Source organism: Chlorocebus sabaeus, chromosome 21 (genome assembly GCF_047675955.1).
Source record: "Chlorocebus sabaeus isolate Y175 chromosome 21, mChlSab1.0.hap1, whole genome shotgun sequence".
Classification (NCBI taxonomy): Eukaryota; Metazoa; Chordata; class Mammalia; order Primates; family Cercopithecidae; genus Chlorocebus; species Chlorocebus sabaeus.
Window position 1 is genome coordinate 116885357 of NC_132924.1, and position 16740 is coordinate 116902096.

General features: G+C 40.3%; 1 pseudogene; it reads left to right on the forward strand.

The window, feature by feature from the left end:
- The first annotated feature begins 462 nt into the window (after nt 1-462).
- LOC140709582 (TRPM8 channel-associated factor 2-like) lies at nt 463-1237 on the forward strand (annotated as a pseudogene).
- The last annotated feature ends 15503 nt before the right edge of the window (nt 1238-16740 follow it).

Here is a 16740-nt window from a genome sequence, read left to right on the forward strand (position 1 = left end):
ATTTCTTCCATATAGATTTCAGCTGATAACTGTGATGCTCCTTAAGCAGATCAATTTAAAGTCCAGGCCAGGGGTAAACCATGGAGATCATTTACAGCTGTTACAAATGAAGGACAACTGTCAATGTAATCCCTGATGCAAGGAAGGGGCTACAAGAAAGGAGAGCGGAGCGGTGGAGGACAGAGCTGTGGAAAACATCTAAGTTGGTGGAGCTAAGGAAAGAAAAAGAGGTGATATCTGCATAGTAAAAATAAATCAAGAGAGTGAAACTTCTTAGAAACTGTACTTATGAAGAGTTCTAGAGTCTGGGAAATCAAGAAAGGTAACTACATATAACCTCCATGAGTCTGGCTATAGGCTCCATCAGGCATGGCTCTATAAGAACGAGGGTAACTTGCTTTTATCCATTTGCTTGTCATTCATTCATTCACCGTACTTTCCTTTGCAGCAGCTGAGAGAACCATGGCGACAACTCCCGCTGCTGCTTTCAGGGCCCTCATGGATGGAGTGACAAGATCTCCCCAGAGTCCCCGACCCCAGTGAACTCCTTATTAGAGAGTCTACCTTCCCCATGATGGTGAATGACAAGGGCCAGGTGCTCATTACTGCCTCCTGCTGGGGCCAAGCCTGCCTCGTGGTTGTGTCCCATGAGGGCTACCTGTTGCATGCTGGCTTGGCTCCGTGTCTCCTCAATACAGTGAGCTGACTCTATCCTTGTCCATGGGATCCTGTAGGAGTGCACCCATCCTTGGCAGCACTAGGAAGTGTCCTGCAGGACTGTGGTGCTGAGGCACAGATTGATCCAGAACCAGGACTGCCCTGGGGGTTTACTGCATCAGTGCCTTCGATGGCACCATGACTGCAGCACCAATCCAGTTTGGGACATGGAGGGGCTTATTTATCCGGGGCCAGGCCTGGTACTGGGTCAGCAAGCTCGGCCTTGACAACGTGCTGTCCAGGTTCCTTGGGATCAAGGTGACCAGTGTGGCTAAAGTGTATTTCCCCGACACCTGTGGGGACAGAGAGCGCTTCAAGGTCTCTTAAGAAGGTTCCAAGATCCCACTCCATGTCAGGTGAGTGTCTGCTCCCCCATTAGGGAGTCTGACTCAGGATAAACAACAGAGTTGGTTTCCCTTGTCAACGAGCTTCCATTTCAGTACAGATTGTTTTTGACTCAGTTTGGAACCACCACAAATCAAAAGCAGGATGATTAAAAGGCACCAAGACACAAGAGAGGCTGGGCCCTCACTGCCACTCCCTCCTGTGGCCAAAGCTGAATAGAAAAGCTTGTCTTACTCACCACTCTATTTCCCTGCCTAGTGCCTGGAACATAGAATGTTTATCAATATTTCTTAAATAAATGAAATTGCAATACGGCTTTGATCTTTCCTCAATTATTTTATACAAAACTTTTGGTCATATTGGCAGTCATATTGGATAAGAGAAAACTTTCCAATTGTCTCCTCTTTCCCACCCTTGCATATATGCAGGAGTCAGTGCTTCTGAGAATATTTTTAGCAATATTTTGTGGGGGATGATAATGAAATCTTCCAAGGGAAATAATCAGGTTTTAATTAAATTTCTTGCCCATTGACATTGTATGGTCCCCCTTGTGAAGTGACCCCAGAGAGGTGGAAGAATCTAGATGCAGAGTATTCCGGGAATGAGAGAAGGATTTATGTGCTATGGCTGGAGAAGTGTGGCTGCGGTGTACTTCACTGACACCTCGGGGACAGAAGCCAGTTTGAGGTCTCTAAGAAGTGGCTCAATATCCCACTCTATGTAATGTGAGTGATACTTCCCTAAAAGGAGTCTGAACCATGTTAAATATCAGTCCTATATCCCCATTTTCAAGGAGCTTTCAGTCTAGCAGAGGAGAAATTGGTCACTGTGTAATGGAAGAGTTACAAATTGCCAATGTAATTCTAAATCTTACATGCTGTGGATAAGGGACAACATCTTCTGCTTTTTCTGTGCTATGCACTGAGTATTAAATGCCTTCAGAGCAGGTTATTTTTCTGTTTTATTTGCTATTGTGCCTCCCAGTTCTAAGTAGTTAGCAAGAGATGGTGGATAAGTGGAGAAAACAACTATAAAATTCATGGAAAACAGGAATTGTGTCTATTTTGCTTACCACTGGATCACTAGCATATAGTGCAATATCTGGCTTACACTAAGTGCTAAATAAATATGGAGTAAATGAATGAAATCTAAGGCAACGTAGTAAGGGACAGCAGGGAGACTGCAACATGTTACAGTCTATGTCCGTAATTCAGGGGTTTCCTTCCCCAGGCATGGAGTGGGACCCCTGGGTGAGGGTATATCTGAATGGAAAGTAGGGCAGCAGGGTGGTGATGAAACCAGAGGAAATCTTGTAGCAACTTCTTCCACAGAGGAGCAGGATCACTCTGTCTAAAGATAGAGAAAAATGGGACAAAAGATGGGATTTCTCAAACGCTAAGATTGGATCGAATGAACTGTGACTGTCCTGTGACTTGAATCCCAAGAAATTGACAAGTGAAGCTCTTCCTCATTTAACTAATTCCTTTGTCTACACAAATCTACTTCAGCCTTTGGCACAGATGAATAGTGTTCCATGGGGTGGCCATAGTATGCTTATTCAACCATGGAAATTTGGATTAGATCTAATGCTTATTGTTACTCAAAATTTGAAAATGAATAACTTTATATGTCATTGCATACAAGTGCAAGCATTTCTTTGGCATATGGTCCAAGAAGGTCAGCAGCTAGTTAAAAAATATTTATATTTGAAATGACAGATGCTGACAAATTGTCATTTTAAAAGGGTATACACCAATTTGCACTTATAACAAAAATATAGCCCTAGACTGTTGCTGGTGCTGGATAGAATGAAGTTTTGTCTGATATTATTGTCAGTATAGATGTGAAGAAATGTTATTTTAATTTGTGTTTCTCAGGTCACAAATGCAGAGGATGATTTTATATATTTATGTTCATTTATATTTCTTCTATAAATCATCTATTTCATTCTATTTAGTATTCGTCTTTTCCTTATTGATTACTAAGTGCTGTTACAGAAAACACTTCTTTGTCTATTTAACATGTTGCGAATATTTCCTTCCATTTGTTTTTTATCCTTGTTTTTGGTGTAATATATGTGTTTTATATCTGTATGTGGTCAAATCTGTCAGCCTTTTTCTTTATAACATCTTTTATTGTTTAGAAAATCTCCCATTACAAATGTATTAAAATATTTTTCTATATTTTCTTCTAATACTTTTATGGTTGTACGTTTTACACTTAGGTATTTAATTTATATGAATTTTTGTATTAGATCACGTATATTATTTCTGAATGTATGGCCAATTATGATAGCATCTATGACCTTTCAAAAGTCAATATTTTATTGATTGACTTTAATGGTTACTTTTTCATATAATAACCTTCCACATTATATTAATTTGCTCTTCCAACTCTGTCCTCCGGACTACTGACCTATTCATCTAATTCTGCACCAACCTTACTGCTTTTGTTACTGCAGCTTTGAAGCAAGTTTCACCATCTGAGAAAACAAATTTTTCTCTATGTCCCCATATTATGTTACTCAACATTTCCAAAAATCTCTTATGTGTTTTCTTGGATACTTATGTTTGCAGATTAAACTGTAGAATCAGCTTATCAATTTCCTTTAATATATGTCAGGATTTTTAGCAGGATTATATTCAATGTAGAGATTATTTAGGGTTAGTTAACATCTTACTTTTTTAAATTTCCAACTTTTATTTTAAGTTCAAGTGTACATGTGCAGGATGTGTGGGTTCTTTTACACAGGTAAATATGTGCCATGGTGGTTTGCCGCACAGATCATCCTATCACCCAGGTATTAAGCCCAGCACCCACTGGCTATTCTTCCTGATCCTCTTCCTTCTCCCACCCCCCACCCTTCGACAGGCCCCAGTGTGTGTTGTTCTCCCCATGTGTCCATGTGTTCTCATCATTTAGCTTCCACTTACAAGGGAGAACATGCAGTATTTGATTTCCTGTTTCTGACTTACTTTGCTGAGGATAATGGCCTCCAGCTCCATCTATGTTCCTGCAACTGACTTGATCTCATTCCTTTTTTAAGGCTGCATAGTATTCCATAGTGTATATGTATCACATTTTCTTTATTCAGTCTATCAATAATTAACATCTTAAAATATTGAATCTACTCATCTAGGAACAAAAATGTGTCTTCATTTATTCAAGTATTGCTTTCTATTCTTTGTCAAGTCTTATAGATTTTCCCAGAAAGCCTTTGCACAATTCTTAGTAGAATTATTCTTGGTCAGTAAAATTTGTTGCCATTTTATAAACTATAAAATTACATTGTTCTATTAATAATGGAACATTTTATTATTATCCATTCCTACTTAATAGAACAATTATTAAAATTTGTGTTTATCTTGAATTTAAACAACTTGCTCAAGTCTTTCATTAGTTATCATAGTCTGTCAGTTGATTCCTTATGTTTTCCACTACTTCCCAGCAAATAATGGAAACTTTTGCTGGTTGCATTGTAATGTTTATTTATTTTGTTAGCTAGGATGTCCACTATCCATTAAAATTATGATTGGTATCAGTGACAGAGAGCAGCCTTGCTTTTTTTCCTGATTTCACAGGAATGCTTCTAATGTTGTGATATTACATGTATATGCGTGTGTGTGTGTATATATACATATATATATATATATATATTATTTTTTTTTTTAGAAGGAATCTTGCTCTGTTGCCTAGGCTGGAGTGGTGGGGTGGTGCAATCTTGGCTCACTGCAACCTCTGTCTCCCTGGTTTAAGCGACTCTTCTGCCTCAGCCTCCTGAATAACTGGGACTACAGGCGTGCACTACCATGCCTGACTAATATTTGTATTTTTAGTAGAGATGGGGTTTCTCCATATTGACCAGACTGGTCTCAAACTGGTGACCTTGTGATTCGCCCATCTTTGCCTCCCAGAGTGATGGGATTACGGGCATGAGCCACCACGCCTGGACCAATATTACATATTCTAACAGATAGAATTGATAACAAGGAATGGACTAAACGTTTTTCTTCATAAAATAATTCCAGTGGGTCTACTTAAAAACAGCGAAAAGTAAATATAACAAAAGTTAGTTCAGAGCTCTGACAAGGATAATTTGAGAATTTCACAGCCTTTTTAAATGTTGTGTGTGTGAATGTATGCACATGTTGTGGAATATAAGCCATTCAAATTTATAAGCAGGACTACTTTCTAAGGGAATGTGAGACTGTTTTCCGAGCTTTATTTATATTTTTAATTATTTAAATAAACAACTTATAAATCAGGATAGTCAACAGAATGTTTACTAAGACAGTAGTTCATCCTGGAAAGCGTATCTGGGAGAATGTATGCACCCATTTCAACATATATTCTGTCTATAAATAATTTTGTGATATTAATTACTGCTAGTTAAAACTGAAGGTGTATAAAGCAAGATTAAAATAGCAGTTCCTCTCTTGCCTCTTAAGGTTTTGTACCAAACAAGCTCAGGTCTCGGGTATTCTCTTCTGCTCTATTTTACACTCACAGGTCCTACAGGCACTAATGTGAGAAATATCTCCTTTCCAGGTTTCGGAGGATCTCAGGCAGGATCAAGAGCAGCTCCTGGAAGGGATGTCAAAGCTGGACCTCAGGACAGGAGGATCCCCCTGTCAGCTGCTGGTGCATGGGTGCCTGCCTTGCCCTTAGGAATAGATAGCTCCTTTGGCTGCTTTCCTGCAGCTGCCCACTATGGCCGTGGGTATGTAGTGCTGGCAGGCCATGAGGGTTTGATATTGGATCACAGGTTTAGCCTATTTGTGGTCAATGCACTGTGTTGGCCGGCAGCGGACCAGAATGGAAAAACCGGGTTGAACTCAGAAATGCACAAGTTGGGTCCTATGTTACCAAAAAATAACTTACAGTGGACCGGGACAGATCTTCTCATCAGTGACCTACCTGAAGGTCTTTTGCTGTCACTCACTGACGTGAATGTCAAGAAGATAGTAGAATTTGCTGTAGAAGTTGGAGGACTGCCAAATGGCAAGCAGGCTTGGTTTTTGGCCTCCAGAAACCCAAATTTTAACAGTTTATGTCAGTTTCCAGAAAACAAGTTTCTTAAATGCTCTGGCCTAGCATCTTAGATAAGAGATGCCATAAAGGTCTCTTCCCAGTCCCCATGCCTGGGGTGACAAACTACCACATCCACAGAGCTCTGTCCCAATTTGAGTCCATGCTGCATAACAAGGGAAGAAATGTAGAAAAGAACTGGGTGGAGGAACTCATAGAAGACTCTTCCTACATGTGTCAAGTCCCCCAGGAAGGGATTCCCATTGATGCGTCTGTGCACAAAGATGTCCTAAAAATGATCAAAGAAAAGGGCTTACCACTTGTGAATAAGAAAAACCCAGTCATCAGGGGCAGCTCTCAGGCCTACCTGATATCCTTGGCATAAGAAATGGTCAAATCAGGAACTGACAGCTCCTTGCTGCTTCACGATTGGACTCCCTCTTCTGTCTGTTTCACGGACTCTCCAATCAGCATTGAGATCAGTAAAGGTATAGACTGGTGAGAGAGGATACGGAAGTGTAGGACTGGGGAAGCGGCCAGGCTGGTAGCAGAACCATTCCCTTCCACCATCCAGAAAGGATTGTAACTGATGTGCAGATCTCAATTCTCGTATCCTCCTGGAGAATGCTCTGAAAATTTATTTTCCAATAGAACAAACATAATTGAATTACAATGCATAATGTTGCTGGGATCAGTGGGTGAAGTGGTGCATAACAACACTTAGGATCTTGTCAATCATGTTCATGGGCAAACAGGTAAATTATCACTTAAATTTTCAAGAAAAGAAGAGTCACAAGATAATAAGAATGAGGGAAAAATAAATCCAGAATCTTCCCATGTGACTTCATGGAAGAATTGAATTGGGGTCAGAGTTGGCAATAGAAAGTGGCCAGACGTCGAGGTAGGGGGATTCTCAAAAGCTTTGAGTAGATGACAAAGATTTTGTTGGTTCTTGAGAAAATGGGAGAAAATGTAGATATCTAGGAAAAAAAATGAGGAAGCCTGCTTAACATTCTCAGGATCTCAAAAAGATTCCATAAAATGAATGAAGACTAAATTGGAGAGGTGAGAATATTACTGTCTCCCCTCAGAGTCCCAAATCCAGACTCAGGACATCCTGGCACACCACTCACCTAAAAATGGGTGTAAAATGAATGATGACACTCACAGTCACATTCTATGTACATGTATTCTTCAAGGTCATGTGTGGATAAGGCAATCAATGTCTAAGAAACTAGAAAGGAGAATTCGCTTAGGGGTAAAGTCAGATGCTCTTTTGATTAATCTGGGATAACTCAAAATGTTCTAGGTCTCTCGGGATAGTGGAGGAGATGTAATCTACAAAGTACATCATTTATCACCACATCTCTTCTCCCATACTGTTTTCTCCAGGCCTCTTGCATTCTGGATACCCCATCATGTGCCAGCTGCCAGCAGGGCCAAGACTCCTTGTCAAGAAAAACCTAAGGTCTGCTGGTAAGTGGTTCTGCTACCAGTCTGGCCACAGCCTGCATTATCTTGTCCCAGAGGTTTCAGACAGCTCAGGGTCCTCCACTGTCTGAAGGTTTGCTGTTGGCATGGTCAGGATGACGTTGTCCATGGGCACCTCTCCCTAGGGAGCTGGATTCTCCTCGTTACACCTCTTCCACTCCTCCAGGGATGTCTGACCTGGGAATGAAGGTTAAAAGAAGGTGATACCTGCTTTGTATGCCTAGAGGGGTTTTTGAGAGAATCCAAAAAGTTATTGAAAGCAGAAGTAAAAGTGCCATGAAAAATGTCAAAAGTTAACTTAAATGGGGGGTGGGGGAGGAATGCTTTACCTTCAATTTAGCCTGCCCTACACTGTGTTTTCTGGGTTTAAATGGTAGCACTTTGGCCACATTGAGAGATAACCTGGTGACTAATAAAGTCTTTGTTGTTGTTGTGGAATGAAATGCACATTCCTGTTCCTTTTCCATCTTTCTCTCAGGGCTCTAAGGATAGTGGGTCCATATCGCCCAGACCACTCTCAGCCCTCAAGGCTCCCTCCTCTTCTTTCCATCACTCAGCCCCTACCCCTCACACAACCAACCCACTCCCACCTCCAAACTTGCCTCTCCTCTGAGTTCAGCCTGAACCTGAATCCCCCGCTCATCCAGCTTGAAGTATGGAGCCGACACAGCCCCACGGATGATGACGGACACGGGGCCCAGTGTATAGCTGGGAGGCACAACAGTGTAGAGGAGTCCCTCTCTCTCCCAGAGCCCGGAGATGGACGTCTTTGTTCTGTCCAAGATGTACTGACACGACAGTCACCACAAGGGGGCAGAAGTAAGTTCCCAATGGGCTTAGGTTATCCACGTGGCAGCGGATCAGCACCTGCCACAGTGAGAAACCAGCAAGAGTGGGTGAAGGGACTTGTGCTGGGGATGACTGAATCTCTCTCTCTCTCTCTCTCTCTCTCTCTCTCTCTCTCTCTGTGTATGTGTGTGTGTGTCTGTGTGTGTGTACATGCATGTGTGTGTTCAAGGCCAGAAAGGATAGGGTCGGCCTTGTCCCAAGCAGACCTAGGAGGAGGAGCGTCTGAGAGTGACCCATCTCATTGGAGGGAGTGGAGGTTTCCTCCCATATATTCACTTTCTCCAGGTCACCCCTTTCTGTTCATAATTATTCCTGGTTTTCTATAGAGATTTGGGCTTTTTACTTTGATTTAATCAAAACCAGCCCCAAGGTAAATATTGACTCAAAGACACTGACTATGCCCCTGTGATTTCCTACAGGTATGGGATAGGAGAGGTGAGGGACTGCATCCCAGATTTGTGTCTGTGGAAGTGATTCCTATATCTGGGGTGCTGTTGGAGCTTGAACAACAGTGAGATAATGTTTCAGATGCTACAGGAAAGCGTAATTAGAAAGACTTTGATACTGGGTCAAAGAGGAGGAGGGGATAAAGGAAACATGTTTTTTGAGCACTTGTTATGTGTCAAGCTCTGCTAGGGGCTTCATGTTCTGTATCCCATTTACTGCTTACAACAACCGAAGGTTTTTCTGTGACTACTTTCCTTGCCTGTAAAATGAAGGTGATACCTGCTCTGTATGCCTGGAGAGGTCTTTGAGAGAATCCAAAAAATTAGTGAAAGCAGAAGTAAGGGTGCTATGGAAAATGTCAAAAGCTGACTTAAATAGGGAGTGAGGGAAGAATACTTTACCTTCAATTTTGCAGCGACTGCATCCTCAGGAAATATAGCTTCTGCAGTTTGTCCTTCAGGTAAGTAGAGTCCAGTACTCACCCAGGAATGTCTGTTATCTGATAAGAACCATGGGAAAGGTTGAGATCTTCCCATCCCCATGGCTCCACATTGGTGGAGAATTCCCGTAATCGCTTCCAGAGCTAGTGGATCTCCGTGCACACCTCAACCCAGCCAGACTGCCCTAACTGAGGCCTCCCATACCTCACTTACAATTCCTGGTCTCCGTCTCCTTAAAAGTTTATGAGAAAGAATGACGATGTGGTTTGGTTCTGTGTCTCCACCCAAAGCTCATCTTAAATTGTAATCCCCATGTGTCAAGGGAGGAACCTGGTGGGAGGTGATGGGATTATGGGGGATGGTTTCCCCATGCTGTTCTTGTGATAGTAAGTCTCCTGAGATCTGATGGTGTAAAAAGTGGCAGTTCTTCCTCTGCTTGCACTTCCCTTCTCCCTCTTGCTGCCTTGGGGAAGAAGGGGCCCGCTTCCCCTTTGCCTTCTGCCATAATTGTGAGTTTCCTGAGGCCTCCCCAGCCATGCAGAACTGAGTCAACTAAACCTCTTTCCATTACAGATTACACAATATCAGGCTTTTATTTATAGCAGTGGGAAAATGGACTAATACAAATGGCCTTCCTGAGGAAGAGGGTCCCTAGAATGCCGCTGAAGTTATTCAGTCCACCACTTCTGCAATCCTACACTTCCGTATCCTCTCTCACCAGTCTATACCTTCACTGATCTCAATGCTGATTGGAGATTCTGTGAAACAGACAGAAGAGGGAGTCCAATCATGAAGCAGCAAGGAGCTGTCAGTTCCTGATTTGACCATTTCTTATGCCAAGGATATCAGGTAGGCCTGAGAGCTGCCCCTGATGACTGGGTTTTTCTTATTCACAAGTGGTAAGCCCTTTTCTTTGATCATTTTTAGGACGTCTTTGTGCACAGACGCATCGATGGGAATCCCTTCCTGGGGGACTTGACACATGTAGGAAGAGTCTTCTATGAGTTTCTCCAGCCAGTTCATTTCTACATTTCTTCCCTTGTTATGCAGCATGGACTCAAATTGGGACAGAGCTCTGTGGATGTGGTAGTTTGTCACTCCAGGCATGGGGACTGGGAAGAGACCTTTATGGCATCTCTTATCTAAGATGCCTAGGCCAGAGCATTTAAGAAACTTGTTTTCTGGAAACTGACATAAACTGTTAAAATTTGAGTTTCTGGAGGCCAAAAACCAGGCCTGCTTGCCAATTGGCAGTCCTCCAACTTCTACAGCAAATTCTACTATCTTCTTGACATTCACGTCAGTGAGTGACAGCAAAAGACCTTCAGGTAGGTCACTGATGAGAAGATCTGTCCCGGTCCACTGTAAGTTATTTTTTGGTAACATAGGACCCAACTTGTGCATTTCTGAGTTCAACCCGGTTTTTCCATTCTGGTCCGCTGCCGGCCAACACAGTGCATTGACCACAAATAGGCTAAACCTGTGATCCAATATCAAATGCTCATGACCTGCCAGCAACACATACCCGCGGCCATAGTGGGCAGCTGCAGGAAAGCAGCCAAAGGAGCTATCTATTCCTAAGGGCAAGGCAGGCACCCATGCACCAGCAGCTGACAGGGGGATCCTCCTGTCCTGAGGTTCAGCTTTGACATCCCTTCCAGGAGCTGCTCTTGATCCTGCCTGAGATCCTCCGAAACCTGGAAAGGAGATATTTCTCACATTAGTGCCTGTAGGACCTGTGAGTGTAAAATAGAGCAGAAGAGAATACCCGAGACCTGAGCTTGTTTGGTACAAAACCTTAAGAGGCAAGAGAAGAAATGCTATTTTAATCTTGCTTTATACACCTTCAGTTTTAACTAGCAGTAATTAATATCACAAAATGATGGTATTTTTATTTATAGGCAGAGTATATCTTGAAATGGGTGCATACATTCTCCCAGATACGCTTTCCAGGATGAACTACTGTCTTAGTAAACATTCTGTTGACTATCCTGATTTATAAGTTGTTTATTTAAATAGTTAAAAGTATAAAATAAATAAAGCTCGGAAAACAGTCTCACATTCCCTTAGAAAGTAGTCCTGCTTATAAATTTGAATGGCTTATATTCCACAACATGTGCACACATTCACACACACAAAATTTAAAAAGGCTGTGAAATTCTCAAATTATCCTTGTCAGAGCCCTGAACTGTCTTTGTTATATTTACTTTTCACTGTTTTTAAGTAGAGCCACTGGAATTATTTTATGAAGAAAAACGTTTAGTCCATTCCTTGTTATCAATTAAGTCACTTAAGCATAACCACTTCTTAAAACTGTGAAAGTATTTTAATACGGTATTAAATTGTGTTTTAATTACATCTCTTGGTACAGACATAATTGTGTTAAAATGCAACAATTAAAAATGAGTGAAACCCACAGCTTATAGAAACAGTGTACACAGAAAAATCCAAACTAATATTGAAAGTGTTATTGAAAGTATAGAGAAGTGACTGGAAGAGTATATATTAGAATGTTATTTTCAGGAAGCTCTGGGTAGAATCACTACCCAGATGGGTTTTTAAAAATGCTTTACTATATTTTTTCTGATTTTATTTTCATCATCAGAAAAATGACAGTTATATAGTTTACATTTTTATTTATTGATTTCACTGAATACTGTGACAGCAACCACTGTAAGTTACTTCTTAATTCATTTTCAGCATAAAGTTGAGAATGTGCTCTGACAGTTTCTCGTTTCACCTTCAAATCAATGAATAGCATTTTAATTTGAGCATCAATTCTGCCTAGAGGTTTCACGACTAATTTTTCAAGTTAATGTCTTCAAAAACAAAACGAAAGAAAAACTCTTTATGGTTGAGATTTTCTAGGAGTGAACACACATTGCTGCTGTTACCATGAAACAACAATATCCAGGGAAAGGGATGTTGTAGTTAACAAAATATTAAGCCTAGTGATGCATAAGCAGAAACATCCGTTTTGTTTCAACTCTTGAGTTTTTGGATGGAGAGAGAGGCTTCTAAAATATATCAGTATAGCTTAGTGGTTAAATGCTCTGACTCTAGAATTAATGTGATGCAGCATAAACAAACAAACAAATAAATAAATAAAGCAATCAATTTTCTTACTATTCCTATAGATAACAAGAAAGCAGCTGACAAAATTTATTTTTCATTTAAAAAAACAAAAACTAAATCTTAGGAAGGAAACCTTCTTATCTGTACAGACTGCGTATCCGTTAGAATATGTAATATTAGTCCAGGCGCGGTGGCTCAGGCCTGTAATCCTATCATTTGGGAGGCAAAGATGGGCGAATCACAAGGTCACCAGTTTGAGACCAGTCTGGTCAATATGGAGAAACCCCATCTCTACTAAAAATACAAAAATTAGCCAGGCATGGTGGTGCATGCCTGGAGTCCCAGTTACTCAGGAGGCTGAGGTAGAAGAATCGCTTGATCCAGGGAGACGGAGGTTGCAGTTAGCCAAGATTGCACCACCGCACCACTCCAGTCTGGGCAACAGAGCAAGACTCCTAAAAAAAAATATATATATATATATACACACACACACACACACACACACACACATACATGTAATATCACAACATTAGAAGCATTCCTGTGAAATCAGGAAAAAAAGCAAGGCTGCTCTCTGTCACTGATACCAATCATAATTTTAATGGATAGTGGACATCCTAGCTAACAAGATAAACAAACATTACAATGCAACCAGCAAAAGTTTCCATTTTTTGTTGGCAAGTAGTGGAAAACATAAGACAATCAACTGACAGACTATGATAACTAATGAAAGACTTGAGCAAGTTGTTTAAATTCAAGATAAACACAAATTTTAATAATTTTTCTATTAAGTAGGAATAGATAATTATAAAATGTTCCATTCTTAATAGAATAATACAATTTTATAGTTTATAAAATGGCAACAAATTTTAATGACCAAGAATAATTCTACTAAGAATTGTGCAAAGGCTTTCTGGGAAAATCTATAAGACTTGACAAAGAATAGAAAGCAATACTTGAATAAATGAAGACACATATTTGTTCCTAGATAAGTACATTCAATATTTTAAGATGTTAATTATTGATAGACTGAATAAAGAACATGTGATACATATACACTATGGAATACTATGCAGCCTTAAAAAGGAATGAGATCAAGTCAGTTGCAGGAACATAGATGGAGCTGGAGGCCATTATCCTCAGCAAAGTAATTCAGAAAAAGGAAACCAAATACTGCATGTTCTCCCTTGTAAGTGGAAGCTAAATGATGAGAACACATGGACACATGGGGAGAACAACACACACTGGGGCCTGTCGAAGGGTGGGGGGTGGGAGAAGGAAGAAGATCAGGAAGAATAGCCAGTGGGTGCTGGGCTTAATACCTGGGTGATAGGATGATCTGTGCGGCAAACCACCATGGCACATATTTACCTGTGTAAGAACCCGCACATCCTGCACATGTACACTTGAACTTAAAATAAAAGTTGGAAATTTAAAAAAGTAAGATGTTAACTATCCCTAAATAATCTCTACATTGAATATAATCCTGCTAAAAATCCTGACATATATTAAAGGAAATTGATAAGCTGATTCTACAGTTTAATCTGCAAACATAAGTATCCAAGAAAACACATAAGAGATTTTTGGAAATGTTGAGTAACATAATATGGAGACATAGAGAAGAATTTGTTTTCTCAGATGGTGAAACTTGCTTCAAAGCTGCAGTAACAAAAGCAGTATGGTTGGTGCAGAATTAGATGAATCGGTCAGTAGTCCAGAGGACAGGATTGGAAGAGCAAATTAATATACATATGCAAGCTTATTATATGAAAAAGTAACCATTAAAGTCAATCAATAAAATATTGACTTTTAAAAGGTCAAAGATGCTATCATAATTGGCCATACATTTAGAAATAATATACGTGATGTAATACAAAAATTCATATAAATTAAATATCTAAATGTAAAACGTACAACCATAAAAGTATTAGAAGAAAATATAGAAAAATATTTTAATACATTTGTAATGGGAGATTTTCTAAACAATAAAAGATGTTATAAAGAAAAAGGCTGACAGATTTGACCATATACAGATATAAAACATATATATTACACCAAAAACAAGGATAAAAAACAAATGGAAGGATATATTCGCAACATGTTAAATAGACAAAGAAGTGTTTTCTGTAACAGCACTTAGTAATCAATAAGGAAAAGACAAATGCTAAATAGAATGAAATAGATGATTTATAGAAGAAATATAAATGAACATAAATATATAAAATCATCCTCTGCATTTGTGACCTGAGAAACACAAATTAAAATAACATTTCTTCACATCTATACTGACAATAATATCAAACAAAACTTCATTCTATCCAGTACTAGCAACAGTCTAGGGCTATATTTTTGTTATAAGTGCAAATTGGTGTATACCCTTTTAAAATGACAATTTGTCAGCATCTGTCATTTCAAATATAAATATTTTTTAACTAGCTGCTGACCTTCTTGGACCGTAAGCCAAAGAAATGCTTGCACTTGTATGCAATGACATATAAAGTTATTCATTTTCAAATTTTGAGTAACAATAAGCATTAGATCTAATCCAACTTTCCATGGTTGAATAAGCATACTATGGCCACCCCATGGAACACTATTCATCTGTGCCAAAGGCTGAAGTAGATTTGTGTAGACAAAGGAATTAGTTAAATGAGGAAGAGCTTCACTTGTCAATTTCTTGGGATTCAAGTCACAGGACAGTCATAGTTCATTCGATATGATCTTAGCGTTATGAGAAATCCCATCTTTTGTCCCATTTTTCTCTATCTTTAGACAGAGTGATCCTGCTCCTCTGTGGAAGAAGTTGCTACAAGATTTCCTCTGGCTTCATCACCACCCTGCGGCCCTACTTTCCATTCAGATATACCCTCACCCAGGGGTCCCACTCCATGCCTGGGGAAGGAAATCCCTGAATTACGGACACAGACTGTAACATGTTGCAGTCTCCCTGCTGTCCTTACTACGTTGCCTTAGATTTCATTCATTTACTCCATATTTATTTAGCACTTAGTGTAAGCCAGATATTGCACTATATGCTAGTGATCCAGTGGTAAGCAAAATAGACACAATTCCTGTTTTCCATGAATTTTATAGTTGTTTTCTCCACTTATCCACCATCTCTTGCTAACTACTTAGAACTGGGAGGCACAATAGCAAATAAAACAGAAAAATAACCTGCTCTGAAGGCATTTAATACTCAGTGCATAGCACAGAAAAAGCAGAAGATGTTGTCCCTTATCCACAGCATGTAAGATTTAGAATTACATTGGCTATTTGTAACTCTTCCATCACACAGTGACCAATTTCTCCTCTGCTAGACTGAAAGCTCCTTGAAAATGGGGATATAGGACTGATATTTAACATGGTTCAGACTCCTTTTAGGGAAGTATCACTCACATTACATAGAGTGGGATATTGAGCCACTTCTTAGAGACCTCAAACTGGCTTCTGTCCCCGAGGTGTCAGTGAAGCACACCGCAGCCACACTTCTCCAGCCATAGCACATAAATCCTTCTATCATTCCCGGAATACTCTGCGTCTAGATTCTTCCACCTCTCTGGGGTCACTTCACAAGGGGGACCATACAATGTCAATGGGCAAGAAATTTAATTAAAACCTGATTATTTCCCTTGGAAGATTTCATCGTCATCTCCCACAAAATATTGCTAAAAATAGTCTCAGAAGCACTGACTCCTGCATATATGCAAGGGTGGGAAAGAGGAGACAATTGGAAAGTTTCCTCTTATCCAATATGACCGCCAATATGACCAAAAGTTTTGTACAAAATAATTGGGGAAAGATTAAAGCCGTGTTGCAATTTCATTTATTTAAGAAATATTGATAAACACTCTATGTTCCAGGCACTAGGCAGGGAAATAGAGTGGTGAGTAAGACAAGCTTTTCTATTCAGCTTTGGCCACAGGAGGGAGTGGCAGTGAGGGCCCAGCCTCTCTAGTGTCTTGGTGCCTTTTAATCATCCTGCTTTTGATTTGTGGTGGTTCCAAACTGAGTCAAAAACAATCTGTATTGAAATGGAAGCTCGTTGACAAGGGAAACCAACTCTGTTGTTTATCCTGAGTCAGACTCCCTAATGGGGGAGCAGACACTCCCCTGACATGGAGTGGGATCTTGGAACCTTCTTAAGAGACCTTGAACTGGTGTCTGTCCCCACAGGTGTCGGGGAAGTACACTCCAGCCACACTTGTTACCTTGATCCCAAGGAACCTGGACAGCACGTTGTCAAGGCCGAGCTTGCTGACCCAGTACCAGGCCCGGCCTCGGATAAATAAGCCCCTCCATGTCCCAAACTGGATCGGCGCTGCAGTCATGGTGTCATCGAAGGCACTGA